This window comes from Phyllostomus hastatus, unplaced genomic scaffold, assembly GCF_019186645.2.
Source record: "Phyllostomus hastatus isolate PE091 unplaced genomic scaffold, TTU_PhHast_1.1 phas_contig_495, whole genome shotgun sequence".
Lineage (NCBI taxonomy): Eukaryota > Metazoa > Chordata > Mammalia > Chiroptera > Phyllostomidae > Phyllostomus > Phyllostomus hastatus.
The window spans coordinates 2,756,394-2,772,259 of NW_025333895.1; the positions used below are offsets into that span (position 1 = coordinate 2,756,394).

The 15,866-nt window shown below is 57.1% G+C and overlaps 1 pseudogene; it reads left to right on the forward strand.

The window, feature by feature from the left end:
* The first annotated feature begins 5,123 nt into the window (after positions 1-5,123).
* LOC123823321 lies at positions 5,124-10,370 on the forward strand (annotated as a pseudogene).
* Positions 10,371-15,866: the final 5,496 nt, after the last annotated feature.

Sequence of the window (15,866 nt, forward strand, 5' to 3'; positions counted from 1 at the left end):
TGTTGGTGCCGTTTCTTACACCACCCCGTGAGCCGGCCAGGACAGGCCAAGGAGGGAGCCTGCCCCGAGGCAGGCCCGGGCGCAGGGTGTGCGGCCTGCGAACAGCGATGTTGGGGGGAAAGCCCAGCCCCCACTGACTGGTGGCTCTCTGTGCAGGCTGCAGCCTCGCCGCTGCGCCCTGTCCTCCTGACCCTCGCTCTCTCACCATGCCGCAAGGAAAATGTCCCTGTTTTCATACATTAGGAAACTACAGCTCATAAAAGTTAAGCAAATGCCGTACCCAACAAGACTTAGGTCTCTAGCCTGGGAACACCCACCCTCCTGACCTAATGGACTCAGGTGGCAGTTGTTAGATAGAAAACCTTTGTTGGAGTTTTAAAAAGTAACCAGTCTTATTTCATTCACTTCTTACATTCACAACTTTTGTGAGATACCAGTTAAGGACAAGCAAAAATTTGTCTGGAAAGAGTGAGCCCCACATGCCATTAAAAAAAAATAGCACAAACCCACAATGTCTCCTAACGTATCTTTGAAAAAACTCTGAACTTGAAAAATGTAAGACCAACTAGAAATGCTTTAACTACATTAAACATTGTTTTTGTTTTATTTAAATGGTTAGAAATTCCATATATTTATGTATACATCTGTTGCTAATGCCTAAATCTTTGTAATAAAAGAAGTCAATAACAGGTAATTGGCCTGTTTACTATATATCTCAAGGAAATTGACTCGTAGGAAATCAGATTAATGTTAATCAGTTGCAGCAAATTGTCTATGATAAATATAACTCTTCTACTCTTTCAGTTGGTGGAACCAGGCAAAGCAAGGTCTAGGGCCACCACTCCCATTAATCTTGAGGCGGCTGTACTGCGAGAGTAAACTTTATAAAACAGATTGCCCTCCCAAGCTGTCCTCCCTCGCGCGGGCGCTCAGCCTGCCTGGAGGGCTCTCTCTCCCAGGGCTAAGTCGTTGTTGGCATGATTCAATTAGCGTATGGGTCAGCCCTTCTTATCTTTTACGTAAAACGATCTCTATGCTGTGCGGTTCTGCAGAAATAGCCTGGGGAAACCTCACACACGTGTACACCTTTGAAGCCCAGCGGCACCCTTCCCGAGAACTGTCTCAGGGTCCGCTCCTCAGGCCAGTCTGCTGAGAGGAGCGTATACCAGTGTCCGTTCGTTGGACCACCTTGACCAGCAGCCCTCCAGGGAAATGGGAGCCTGAGGCCCTATTCTGGGGAGGCCTATATAAAAAGAGCGATTTCTTTCCTACGTGCTAGTGTCGGAGGTGCGCATTTCCCTCTCTGGTGGGGGTTGGGGGGACAGAAGCACCTCACTTCATAGACGAGGAAACTGGGCTATGATCTGGGCACCAAAGTTCTTACGTCACTCAAGTTGGGTAAAAGGTGTTGATTGGGTAGGTTTTCACCAGGTGCCTCCTCTGAGTCAAGCAGTGGGGTAAGGGCTGGACCCAGAGATGCATGAAGTCGGGGCCCAGCCCGTTACAGGCTAAGGTCTGGTCCTCACTCAGAAGGCAAATGCTTTAGTGAGGGTATTGGAAAGGCTGGTGGGTTTCTGAACCCCAAGACTGGAGAAGAGAGGGTCCCACAACTCGTTCTCAAGGTCAAAACAAATAACAGCAGGAGACCACCTGAGACATCCGACCCCAGGCTAAGGGGCCTGTCCACGCAGTGGAAGGCACAGGGCGCAAGTGTGCTCACGTGAGAATACATGTAGTGTGTTCACAAGCGTCTGGAGCCCAAGTGCCGGAGCAGCTCCTGGAGTTGGGCGGGTGTCAGCCTTCCCTGTGGAGGTACCCCAGCTGCGTGGGAACCTCTAGCAGAGTGGACCAGGCGGCCTTGCGGACCAGGTCAGAACACCTCTGTAGCCCCGAACTGAGCAGCAGCCTCGTGCCACGCCCCGACCAGGAGTGGGGGCGGGAGGGGCCGGGTGGAAAAGTGACGTGGGGAGAGTCTCCCACGTGGGGCAGTGTTTTGGGTGTAATGTGTGTGTTGTGCCACGAGACAGAGGCCTCCACTAGGCCGACAACTACAGTTGACATGGAGCCTGTCTGCAAACCAAGCCTTGGCCAGGCACTTTTATATGGTGTCTCGTTTAATGCCCATGGAACCCCATGCATGTGACAGGTGCTGTCATTTAAAGGTGGGCACTCTGATGCTCAAAGAGGTGGCACCACCTGTCCACAGTCCCCCACAGACCTGGGGTTTGCCCTGTGAAGGCCCCGCGTGACACCTCCCAGCAGCCGCCTGTGGTGGGATGGGGAGAGAGGCTGCACTGAGTGTGAGCCATCCAGCCTCCAGGGCGAGGTCCCTTCTGAGACCAGGCAACCACCTCTTAGAGCCTGCCGCTCTCCCGCCTGTGCCTCTGTTGCCTGGGCCACCTGCTCATGAGTGCCCTGTGCTGTGTACAGGATGTGTGTCACAGACTCTGTGGTTCTGTCTGTGTCTGTGGGTCACAAGTTTGGGGAGGAGAGGCAGGAAGAGCCAAGCCCACGACACAGGCCGGGCCTGGCACCATGGCGAATGGAGAGAGGCCTGGGAAGGCAGCTGTCATGACCCGTGACGTGTGCTCAGCATGGGGCCTGGGCACTCTCTCTGCACACGCTTTATTTGGGGCAGAGTGCCACCTGTGCCCTGCGGGTGCCTTTCCGAGTCCAAGTTCTGGCCTCAGGCCCCTTATCCCACTGCCCACACAGCCCGCTCTGGATGTGAGCAGATCTGACGCGTGGCCCTGGATTTGAATCCCAGCCCTGCCTCCTCCCAGCTGTGTGACCTTGGGGAAGGACTCAGCCTCCCCGAGCTTGTGTCCTCACTCCCTCTTCTGGGACCATCCCTTGTGTGCCCTGTCTCCCTAGCGAGTGCCTGTCCTTTAAGGCTGGGCCCAGGCCACTGTGTCCTTTGATGGAGCCAGGCCCTCCCTTTGCCCTGGGACAGCGAAAACCGGACTATGGGCATCCAAGCGGACACTTAAAGAAGGAGGAGCCGTAGGAGGAAGAGGAGTGAGTTGGGTGGGGGCGTGGGCACAGGGAAGGGCGGCCCCGCCAGGGGAAGGGCACCTGCAGACACCACAGGGTGTGGCTGCGAGTGTGAGGGCTGTGGCTGCTGGCCCTCCCAGCGCGGGCTCCCCAAACCCTCCCAGCGGCCTCAGGAGGAGGGTTCTGTTATCGTCTCTTCTTAACAGATGAGGACACTGAAGCCACTTCATCCGAACACAAATACGAGTCTGGGTGTGTCTGACACCAAAGCCTACATTTTCAGCCCTTTGTGCCCGGCTGTCTTTTCTCTTGTCGTGTGGGGCAGTCCCACTAGTTGTGAGCCTGGAGTGGGAGCTGAGCAGAGACGGGGACAGGCCAGCCCCTCTTTATCAGGCGTTTTGGCTCCTCTCCCCAACAGCATGGGACCCAGGGACACCTTTGGGAAGGCTGCTGTGTCCACAGGCAATTTAGGCCAATGAACGGTCTACAGCTCATCCCTGCTGGGCCTGGGGACCAGCCCCATGGACTCTGAGCCTGACTGTCCCGCAGCCATGACTACTCAGCCGTCACAGACTTAGCCGATGTACACAGAGCCTGCTTCCAGCTGGGCCCTGCCAGGCGCACTGCTGGGAGCCACACCTCACTGGACACTGGCTCAGTGGACAGTGGCCCCATCACAGAGATGACAGCGGATGCCCAGAGGCTCCCCGTGGCCCATGGCTAGGGAAGCACCACGGCTTAGCTAGCGCTCATGGAAGTGGGCTCCTGAGTGAGATGCCTGGGGGTGAATCCGGCCCTGCTTCATACCTGTGTGTCCTCGGGCAGGTCGTGTAACTTTCCTGTGCCTCATTTTCCTTTGCTGTCAGCACCTGCCTCCTGGCATCGTGGGGATGGGGCAGGGGTGTAAGCACGTTGGTATTGTTAAAGCGCCTTGCACCTATAAGGGCCCAGGTCAGCTGCTCTTATTACCTGTTAACCCCTGATTGGCCCTGAAGTGGCGACTTGCTCTCGAATCCCAGCTTGTGCCCCAGTTGATAAAACCCAGGTCTGCCTCGCAGGTGATTCGCCTCCTTCAAAGCAGCATGATGGATGTGGAGAGCTAGGGCATGGGAGTCAGGTCCAGTTCTGCCGCTTAGCAGCTCTGTGTGTGACCTTGGGCGTGTCCCCTCCTCTCTCTGTGGCTTCAGTTTCCTCATCTGTAAAATGGGAACTTTGTTCCTGTCTTCCTCGTGGAGATGTAACGATTAAGTGAGCTGCAGTGCATGCGGTGCCTGGCCCAGGGGATGGCTGGGTTCTCTTCTGACTGTCACTGTTCCCCAGGGTCCCAGATCAGAATGGGACAGCCAGTCTCTGGCCCCTCTGGCTGGGACGATCACTTCCGGCCAGCAGAGGGGTCGCCAGGGGTGTCAGCTGCCAGGTGAGGGTCCTGCCGGTGGCTCCACCTCTGTGGCCCACCTCCCCGGCCTCAGGGCTGGACTGAGGCCTCGGCCTCACCTCTCACCACCATCTAAGGGGATAATAAAAGGCTGGTATTTTTTTTCTTGGTGAAATTTCAGCAGAAAGTGTACGCATCATTAAATATGGAAATCCAGAATTTTATTAGCAATCTGCTAGATCTGAACTGACGCCAATTAAACAAAAAAGATATCATTTATAAAAAGGCAGAGTTCAACTTGTATTAAATATGAAATGCAATTTTCTCCTGGTTTTGATTTATTACTGGTGGTCCATTGTTCAAAGAAGCATGTTATATTTCAATAGAGAAATATTGTTTATTCATTAATATTTTAAAACGGGCTTATTGCTGTGCATGGCTCTCACCGAATGAAACTTATGATTTAAAACATGAATTAATAAACACATTTGAAAGTGTTAGGCGAGATCACAACCTCTCATTTTTCATTTTCCTGGAAGCATATTAAATTTTTATAATTCTGCATCTACAGTGTTTTCTTTTAAATAAAGATGCAGATTCCCGAATTACTCTGCTAATTTCAGGTAACCAGGAGAGAAAAGCAATATCGTGGGGACCTGTGTCAGGATCACAGAATCCCCGGGAAGATGCTCAGGTTTATTTTTGTAATATTCATAAATCAAAATAAATGAGCTTTGTGCGGGAGGCAGCCGCCATGGGCATGAGGATGCGGGCTGGAGCGGGCCCCTGCATCGGGACTGTCTGCGTGTGCAGGTGGGTTTGGCGTGTCAATGTGCATGGCACACACAGGCGTGACTATAAGTGTGTGTCCACTGAAGCACATGCATGTCAGCCTAGATGCGTGAGTGCGTGCAACCTGAATGCATCTCAACTGTTTGGTTCAGTGTTCAGTGATTTCTTGAGCACCTACTATGCATCAGGCACTGGGCTGGTTACGGAGGGTGAGGTGGTGACGGGGTGATCTCCCAGCCCCTCTCCTCCCACTCACCTGCCTGAGAGATCCCTCCACCGGGCGCCGGGGCAGCTGAGTTCCCCACAGTTCCTCCCACGCCAGCGGCGACGCCTTCTGCATGGTGAGCTCTTGGGAAAGGTTTGTTGATGTGCATGTGCTGCCAGACCTGAAGCTCAGGAAGGAAGAGATCTTTATGGGCTGGAGGCAGGGGAGAGTTTCTGCAGAGATGAGCTGAATTAGACTGGGAGAAAGGTCCAGTCCGGATGGGGGGGAGGCACTGGGGAACTGGGGGCCCAGGTAAGGCAGAGGGGGGCGTGCATCCTAAGGACAGAGAGTAACTCGCCCAGCCTGCCTGGCCGCTCCCTCCCTGCTCAGCCCTTGCTGAGCCCCACTCGCAGCAGCCTCCCAAACACTCCAGGGGACATCCGCTGTCATTTTATAGGGGGGGGACAAATGCGTGATGACACGTAGCCATCATTGTGGTATCACACAGAATGGTTTCACAGCCCTAAAACATCCGCCGTGCTCCACCTGCTCACCCTCCCTCCTCCCTAACCCTGTAACCGCAGGTGCTTTCACTGTCTCCATAGTTTTGCTTTTTTCAGGTCATATAGTTAAAATCATACATTCTGTAGCCTTTTCAGGTTGGCTTCCTTCACTCAGAAATATGCACGGAGGCTCCTCCTCCATGTCTTATCATGGCTTGCTAGCTCATTTCTTTTCAGTGCTGGCTCTCACTCCATTGTCTGGATGGGCCAGTTTGTTTATCTGTTTGCTTCTTGGTTGCCTCCAAGTTTTGTCCGTTGTGAATGCAATTGCTATAAACACCTGTGTGCAGGGTTTCGTGTGGACGTAAGTTCTCAGCTCCTCTGGAGTAAATACCGAGGAGCGTGATTGCTGGGTCATATGGTAAGAGTGTGTTTCGTTTCGTAAGAAGCGTCCCAAACCGCCCCCCCACCCCTCCCACCCCCCCAGAGTGGCCGTGCCGTTTTGCACGTCCGCCAGCAGCGAAGCGGAGTCCCCAGTGCTCCCCACGCTCGCGCACCGGCGTTGGGCGTCGGCGGTCTGGATTCGGGCCCTTCGACAGCTGTGTAATGTTCTACCTCACTGCTGCTGTATCTGCCACGCGCCAGTGACGTGTGATTTTGAACAGCTTTCCTCTTGCTTATGTGCCGTCTGTGTATCTGCTTGGGTGGGTGTCTGTTCAGGGGTTTCGCCCATTTTTAAAATCAGGTTGTTCGTTTTCTTATCGTTGCATTTTCTGTTTTTCGTTCTGTATGTTTTGGGTCATAGTCCTTAATTAGATGTCTTTTGCAAGTGTTTTCTCCCTGTCTGTGCCTTGTCTTCCTGTTCTTCTGACGCCGCCTTTCCTAGAGAAGAAGTTTGTCCTGAAGTTCGGCTCATCAGGGCTCGTTACCCGCCTCCCGCCCCCGCGGAGGTTTCTGCTCGTGGGCTGCGACTCCGGTTAGTTGTCATTCTTGGTATTTGCCTCTCTCTGGGAGCAGTGATGCGCCCTGCACCTATACTTCTTCAGGAAGAGCTGTGGATGTGTCCGTTTGTTCAGCTTCTACTTGTCGTTAGAATGAAGTGGCAACCTCTAAGCTCTTGACCGTGCCAGGCCAGAAGCTGGCAGTGCCTGCTGGCCTTCTTGCTTCCCATCACACACACACATGCGCACACACACGCACACACACGCACACACACGCACACCCCTATATGTGTCATCATTCCATACACATTGCTTTTCTACTTTCCTTATTTTTTCCCCCAAAGAAATCCATCCTGGAAGTATTTCCATTGTCTTCCTAGACACCACAGGTGGCCTTTGGTGGGGGTGGTATGGCTCTCCACGGCTGGGCTGTGTCCTCACGTAACTAATCTCCTACTGATGGGCATTTATTTGAAAGTTTCTTTTTCTTACCTATAGGACTCCATAAACATCCTTTAAAAATTTTTAATCTTCACCCAAGGATGTGTTTATTGGTTTTAGAGAGAAGGTAAAGGACAAGAGAGAGACAGACAGACAGACAGACACAGACGGACAGCGATGTGAGATGAAAGCATCAATCGGTTGCCTCCCGTACACGCCCCGACTGGGGATTGAACCCACAACATGGGTATGTGCCCTGGTTGGGAATTGACCCCACAACATCCTGGTGCTCCAACCAACTGAGCCACATAGCCAGGCCCAACTGGGCCTCCCAAACATCCTTGAACATGAGTCACTGCAGATGCATCTAGCGAGCTCGATAGGATACATCTGTAAAAGTAGACTTGCTCAGTTAGGGGGTATATGCATTAAAAATCTTGAGGGCAGCACCCAAACCTCCCCTAAAAGGCTGCCGTCATCTGTACCAGGTCTCTTTCAGGCAGCCTCGCCATTTAGCACAGGGGAGTCGGGCGGAGGCGGGGTTGTCAGAGCCGGGAGCCCCCAGCCCGTCCCCTGGGCTCAGCGCAGAGCATTGCCCACCACGGGTCACCTTTGCCCCAGATTATCAGCCCCATTTTGCTGGGCCCTCCCCGGCCTCAACCTGACCTGCATGGGAGTGTCTGGCTGTTGATTTGCTGGAAAACTCTCCTCCAACAATAATAAAAAGAGAAATACCATGTTTTGCCATGTATAAGGCACACTTTTTTGCCCAAATTTTTGAGGGAAAAGTAAGGGTCTGTATTATACATGGGCATAGTGGTTCCATACCACGGGCATGAAGATGGGTATAATGATCCCGTATGTAATGTGCACGAAACCGTGGGTGCCCATGATACACGGCAAAATAGCCGCCAGTGACTCCGTAATCATCTCTTAAGGCAGGTCCTGGGCTAAGTCCTTCGTGAATGCTGTCTCCTTCGGACTCGTTAGCCCCCCTTTGCAGATGAGAAAGCCACGCTCAGAGAAGAGGAGCCCCTTGCCCGAGCTCCCAGAGCTGGGACCACCCACCATCACGTTCTCTCGGAGCCTCAGCTGTGGCAAGGGGCACAGGGTCCCGACCTCGGCTCCCCAGTAGTGTGGTTAGGTCAGGGGAGCGAGAGCAAGAGTCTTCGGAACTTTCAGCTGCATGCAGGCAGGTCCACGGTCAGCGTCAGGGGCTGGCCAGACCAGCGCTCACGCTCCGCCTGGGCTTTCTGCCTTCACCTGCAGGCGCCGAGGGTAAGCGGTCCAGGGCTGCATGGCGGCTCAGTGAACACTGGCTGTGAGGAGGGGGGGTCTCTAACACAGGTTCATGGGGGTCGTCCCAGGAAGCCTGGTTGCCCCTCACGTCACTGCAGCCCGTGGTGGGTGCGCCAGGCCTGGCGGTGGTGGAGGGACAGATGGGACCAGCTTGGCCTTTGGCGTCCAGCACCCACTCAGTCATCTGGGCCCCTTCCCCAGTCTGAGCCTGAGCTCCCCCATCTGTGAAATGGGGGTGGTCCCTCACAGGGGTGTGTGAGGACCGGATGAGGTGTTGCTCATGCATTGCTGAGACCTAGGGCCGTGCATACAGCAGGTGCTCGTAAATCAGCACTGTGATGCAGAGTGGCCAGGGCACCCGATCCAGACACCTCCCTCGGGGAAGCATTTGTTATTACGGTAGCAACTGCTGGTCAGGGCCCCCAGGCTGCACACACCCACCCCCCAAATCCCCCCCCCCCCCCACCGCACTTCACTCCACCGGCCAGGCCCACCTGCGGCAGTCACTTAACTCGCACGTGGTAACCAAATTAGTTTGGAAGCGATTCAGCGACGAATACGAGCTAGAATAAGGCCTCCCAGAATTGGCCCCCAGCCCCCTGCGGGTCCCAAAAGCAGAATAGACGTCTGAGACCCTCGCGGTACCTGGCACCCTGCCCCTGCGAGGAGCGAGCCTCTTTGCTGAGCCCACGAGTGCGCTGTGTTGTGTGCACGTCCCTGCGCACCCTGCGACCTGCGTGTGTTTCTAAGCAGTGTCACCTGGGCCCCTTGTGCTGCGTGCATGGGAGGCGGCAGCCGCGTGTCCGCTGGTGTTTTGTCTGGAAACGTGCAGAAATGTGGTTTCAATGTTCCCTTTAAATTGTGGATCAAGAAAAAAGAGGCCAACACGTATTTTTTTTTCTCCGTCAGGGTATCATTTACTCTGGAGTTCGGGGCTGGGACAGTTACTAGGAGGTCACTTCCAAACTGAACTTGTGTCTTCACATCAGGGTGGAAGTGGGGTGGCCGGACAGGAAGGGGCTGTGGAAGAAATGGGCCCTCATATTGGGGAAACCAAGGCCCCGAGAGGCCAAGGTCATGGGCCAGCAAAGGGTGCATTGAAGGCATTCTGCCCTTCCCTTTAAGACGCACCACCCCCACTCCCAAGGCGGTGGACCGACTGGGCTCCCTCCTGAGCCCCGCGGAAAAGCCACCCGGCCTCGGTGACCAGGGGCCTCGGCGCAAGGCCCGAGAGCAGGCTGCCCTCCCGGAGAAACTCCAGGAGGCACAAGAGAAACAGCAGAAAGAGGAGTTTCGTAAAAGGGTGGAGAGAGAGATGTCGGCTGTCTTCCGACACAGTGGCAGATCCAGAAAAACGAGGAGCAAGACAGAGGAGCGGATCACACGGCGTGGTGGAGGCGGCCGGCCTGACAGCCTCCTCCTTCGGGGAAGACGATGAATGTCGCTCTGTCACGATCTTCAGAAAGGAGTCTGCACCCTCAGACGAAGCGCTGGACTTCTGTCCCCACGGGGGTGCGCGGGACCCCCGGGGGCGGAGGAGAAACAGACGTGGAAGGCGCTGGCTCAGCGGCAGGAGGCGGAGGAAGCTGGGCCGGGCCCTGGGTGGGGAGCCGCACCGGCCACTCCCAGGACCCGTACAGCCACCTGGGCAGCAAGGGGCGGGGGGCGGGCAGCCGCGGATGCGGCCCAGACGCTACGGGCCATCGGGACCTATGGCCACGTGCCGGCGGCCACATGCTCCACTGAAGAGGCCACGCACGAGATCCGAGCCAAGTAGCATCTGCGGCAGAGCCGGGGAAAAGGTGCCGCCTACCTGCTAGGCACCCCGGCTCCCCGGGCCGCGGCGGGAAGCAGAGAGGGACCAGGCTGCCGCTGTTCGGACCGCTCTGGAGCCCCACCACCTCTGGGCCGCCTCCTGACGGCCGCCATCAGGCTGGAGGAGGCAGGCGTTTCCTCTGTCACTGCTGGAGCTTAGACGTGCACGTGGCGGGGGGGGGGGGGTGTGCATGCAAAAGTGTGAATGCACAGGTGGGTATGCAGCCTGTATTATTCTCTGGTCTCCTTTGAACTTTCTTCCCCATGGGGAGGGGGTCACTTTATATTCAGTACTTACTGTTTGACCGCCCCCCCCCCAAAAAAAAAGAGCGCATTGAGGATCTGAACCCAATGCAGGACGAAACTGGTAATCGTGGCCTCCCCGCACACCCCAGCCCAGGACACACGAGTGATTGCAGTGCTAACAGCAGGTACGTGTTCCCGGGGGGCTCCCTGCGCACGGACACTGAACTCGTCCTGTGGGAGAGGAGCTTAAATCCTATAGAACTCCAGGGATCAGGGAATCTATTGCCGTTTTATGGGTCAGAAAACAGTCTCAGAGCGGCTGTGTGGCTTACCCACCCTGCCCGCGCCGGGGTAGCCGGGGTGGGAGAGCGGAGCCCTGAGCCCCATCCAGTGGTGGGTGAGCCTTGCACCCCGGGGGTGCCCACCCCACGGGCCCTTCCTTCCTCCTTGCCCAGGTAGGAGGGTAGTTCTGGAGCCAGGCTCTGAGCCCTGTGGGGGAAGCCAGAGAGTGAAGGCTCTCTGGGGTGGAGCCAGGGGTGGGGGTGGGGGGTCCGGGTCTGGCTCTGTCCTGCGGGTGGCTCTCTGCATGGCCTCAAGCGGTCCACAGCCCTCTCCAGGCCTCAGAGGGAACTGAGGGGAAGAAGGCTTTTCCCTTGCGGGCTATGGGAGCCACAGGGGGTGCAAGCAGGAGGGTGGCTTGGACGGATGTGGGGAGGAAGGGCCGGAGGAGGTGGGAACGGAGGCTGGGAGACCTCCTTGGTCCCGGAGAGAAGCGGCGAGTTCCGAACGAGGCAGTGGTGGCGAGGAGGAAGGAGGGCGGGGTGCGGCGGTGATGCAGGGCCTGGCCGCCTGTGAGAACTTCCTGGCGGTTCCGATTCGGTGGGTCCGCGGTGCGGCCTGGGCCCCGGCGTTTGTAAGGCTGCCCTGGCCGCTCCAGCACTCGGCCCAGGTGAAGGCCACGGGCATACAGGTTGTGTCCGGGGGGGTGGGGTGGGGGGGCGCAAGCTGGCTGCAGGGATAGCCTGACCCGGGGCTGGGTGGTGGGAACCCACGGGGACCGGACCCTAGGTCTGGGGGGTGGGGCTGGCGGTGCTGCTCTCTGCCTTCTGCCCAGGCCAGGGTAGGTTTTGGGAACTTGGGGCCGAGGGAGGCTTTGACGGGGATGGGGGTGAATGAGACGGACAGGCAAGGCGACACCTCCGGCAGGAGTGCCCCTGGAAGACACAGAGAAGTAGTGCGTGGGCTCCAAAGCACATGGGGCTTGTGTGGCCACTGCCCTGGGCAAGGAGGGGCCGGTCCAGGCTTTTCAGTGGTGTGAGGGGCCTGCAACGGAGTGGAGGCCTGAACCGGCCCCAAGGGAGACGAAAGGGGATCCATGTGGCTGGAAGAACCCGCTGGGGGAGCTCGGGACAGAGAGAGGGTAAGCGGGGCAGAGAACCAGCTGTCTGCTGCCCTGGGCCGCGTCCCTCTCCTCACTATCCCCGTCCGACTCCAAACCAGCAGGAGCAGCTTTCCAGGCCCGTGTGGGGGCGGGGAGGGCCAGCCCCCGTGTGAAGTGGGACTGACTCGCCTACCCAGAGCAGGTCCTGCAGTGGATCCCCCCACAGTCGCACGTGCTGCAGAAGGTCTGCTGGGAGGCAATATCTAGTGTGCAGGACGCGGGGAGAAGGGCCCTCTCTCCGTGGGCCGGACTGTGGCTGGAGGGGAGGCTGGGTTCTTCCTCAGAGGGAGTTTTCACCCAGAGCCCACAGACTTTCTCGATTTCAGATTTACAAATTGAAAATCATTAATAATTCTAACCAGGCGGTGATAAATCTGAGATCTCTCTCGATGAACCCAGACAGCATTTCATAAATCAAAAAGATTACTTAGAAATTTTTTAAAATCTGACGTCAAAATGTCATGGTTACTAATGGTTTCGGTAGATCTCGTGCGGTGATATATCATTTATCTGTGCTACATCTCAGATGTGACACAGGGGGCAGAGACGGGATGTCTTTTAATATCGTGCATACATTTCAGCCCATAATAAAGGTATTAACAACTTCTTGGTGAGATTCCTTCCGGAGCCGGGGGCCTGATTTAATGCCATTGTGCCGGCGGCCCCGTCCCCTCGCTCCCCAAACTTTTCCAGGCGGAGGCTGGTGAGGCCCCGGATGGTCCTCAAGAGGCTGAGAGACAGAGCAGTCCCCAGCCCGACGGGAGACAGTCCCAGCCGCTCAAACCCAGCTCCTGACCGCGGAGGTGAGACTCCAAGACACCCGCGGCCCCCTGAAGAGGGTGAGGCGTCATAATCTAATGAGAAGCAGCAGTAATCACAGGTCCTTTTCATCGAGTGTTTGCTGTGAACTAACTTACACTCAATGCCCGACAGGTGTCCATTCACGGACGTCTCACTGCCACTGGGTTTCACCGCCGTTGCTCTCCGGGCCCAAGTTCAACCTTCTCTGCCCCACCTGCCCTCTCTCTGTCCCGAGCTCCCCCAGCCGGCTCTTCCAGACACACGGGTCACCTTTCAGCTCCCTGGATACCTGCTGGGGCTCCTGCCGCAGGGCCTTTGCGCCTGCCTTCTGCTCTGTCTGGAGCAGTCTCCCTCGGGCGTCTGCTTGGCTCTCTCCCTCACCTCCCTCACATCTTTGCTGGAATTTGACCTCTTCGCTGAGGTCACCCTGACACCTCATTTCATCCTGCTACCTGTCCCCCACCTCCCCTCTTCCGCTCTCCCTTCCCTTTGCTCCCACAGTACAGTCTGTCGCTGGTGCACCCCTCAGTGTCCGTTCCGTGTCCGCTACTGGGGCGCCGGCTCAGTGCGGGCTGGGACCTTGGTTCTGACGTGTCGAGAGCCGCTCTGACGGGCCCATGGGAGGCGCTCCTCCGCCTCCTGACAGCTGCCAGCAGGCTGTCTCTGACATGTTCGTCTGACCCTCACTCCCTTGCTCTGGAGCCTTCTGTGGCTCCCCAGTGCCTGCAGGGCTGAGGCCGGGCTCCTCGGCTGGGCTCTTACACCCATGAGCCCCTCCAGCCTCATTTCCCACCACCGCACCTGTGGTCCGAGTGGCCGTCTGCAGCTCAGACTGGAACACTCCCATCTTGGGAACAAGATAAACCCAGGTGACTTACCCACCACTCTGGCCGCTTTCTCTACAGCCGTCCCGACCCCTCCCCACTCTGGTTTCACCCACCGGGGCCACGGGTGCTGGTGTCATAGTGAGGCAGGGTGGGAACGGGGCGGCATAGCATATGGCAGGGTCAGCTGGGGTACAGGAGACTGTGGGCGCTTTTGCCCCCATCCTGGGGAAACACCCCTAGCACATCCCCCCACCTCAGGTCAGAGGAAATGGGGCATTTAGAGGATGGGACCCTCTCCCGGTATAACCGGGAAGCCTGGGGCCCAGAGAGGGTCAGGGAGGGCCAAAAGACACACAGCAAGTGCATGCCTGGGCCAGGCTGGACTTTCTATCCTTTCCCACCTTCCACCTGTGGTTCCACTGGGTGAGGCTGTAGGGGAAGGGCACAGGCCCTGAGTCCAGTAAACACAGGTTCGAATCCCAGCCCCCCGCCCCCCCCCACCCACTTAATGCTCATCCTTTCACCTCTCTGGGCCTCAGATTTTTCTTGTGTAAGATAGAATTCAAAATTCTTCCCTCAAAAAGTTATTGTGAAGACTGAGAGTTGAGAGCTGTGACTGGTATGGAGCAGAAGGTCGACCCAGGGTCATGTCCCTCCCAGGACTGGGAGCTCCTCCGGGGCACAGGCCCCAGAACAGGCCAGGCCCCCTTCCACCACCGCCCGCTCCTAGCGACACTGCTAATGCTGCCGAGTCTCGGAGGGAGGACGAGGAGCCCGGTGTGTCTGTCCCCCCAGATGCATCTCCCTGCTTTGGCCTGTGTTCCCTGTCACTCTTCATTCCGCAGCCAGGCTGCTCCCTTTACAACCCAAGCAGCCCCTGGCCCCTCCGCTCACACCTCTAGTGCCCTCCCTGTCGCTGGGCGTAAGGCCCCAGCCCTTATGTAGGGTCGCTGCCTCTCTGCCCTCTGCCCTCTGCCCTCCCCGCCAGCCGCACGGGCCTCCTTGCCTTTGCACTCACTGTTCCCGCTGCGCACAACTCCCTCCCTCATGTCGGCACCCTCCCTGCCCGCCCTCCTTGAGGCCGTGCTCACCATCCCGGGGAGGCCGGCCTCTACTCCCCATTACCCCTGCGCCCCCCGTGCCCACAGCTCCCTCTGTTTACCTCCTGCACACCGTCTGCCCCACCAGGCCCTCTTCGTCTGTCCTGTGTGACATCCATGAGGTCAGAACCCATGCCCTTAGAATGTCGTCTTTGTTCACCGTTGTACCCCCAGGGCCCGCGTCTGGCCCATCACAGGAGCTCAATGAATGTTTGTTGATTGACTGAATGAGTGAGTGATTCTGCAAAGGCAGGGGGGCAGGGCCCTCACAGTTTCCTTCTCTCCATCCACCACACTGTGTTCAGGGCCAGGTAAGTGCAGTTAGCTCCTGTTTGCCCCTCAAGCCCCTCACCTGACCCGGCTTCCGTTCAGGTCCTGGACAGACAAGCAGACCAAGGGCTTGGTCTGTGGGCGGGGGGGGACTCGGAGTCAGATCTGGGTTTGAGTTCTGGCTCTGGCTCTTTCTAGGACAGCCACGGGCCCCTGCGAGCCTCGGTGTCTTTGTCTGTAAAATGGGATCATGCTAGCTTCCCCAGTATTCACTGAAATTCTCTGTGAGCCAAGCTCCGTTCCTGCTTCCCAGGTTGGTTAAAAGGATAATGTGAGGGAAGGGCAGGAGCTCCACGAAAGGCAAATGGGACTCAGGACGCTGAAGGGTGTGAGGGTCCAGCCAGGCCCTGGGCACCTCTGCTCTTCAGACCTTGCTTTGCAAGCGCCGCTTAATGACGCCTTTCAGGGAAGGGGGCCAAGCTAGCAGCCCGCCGGCCTCCAGGGGGAGCCGGAGATGTGCTGGCCTTTGTCTGGGTGCTGCTGTCTCCACACCAGGCTCGTGCTGCTGGAGGGTGATTCTGTGCCAGGGTCCCAGCGGGACCTCCCACCCCCGTGCCCATCCCCCACCCCGTCTCGGCAGCCCCAGTCCCAGCTCTGATCTCAGCCGCAGATGAGCCTGTCACGTTCGGCTCTCATTTCACACAATTGCTTTGCCCGTGGAAGAGCTTCTCCTCGCAAATCAAATCAACCCCAGGTGGGGAGAGGGAGAAATCAATGCCTGCTGGAAAGTTCCCCACGGAAAACTAATTGGTTCTC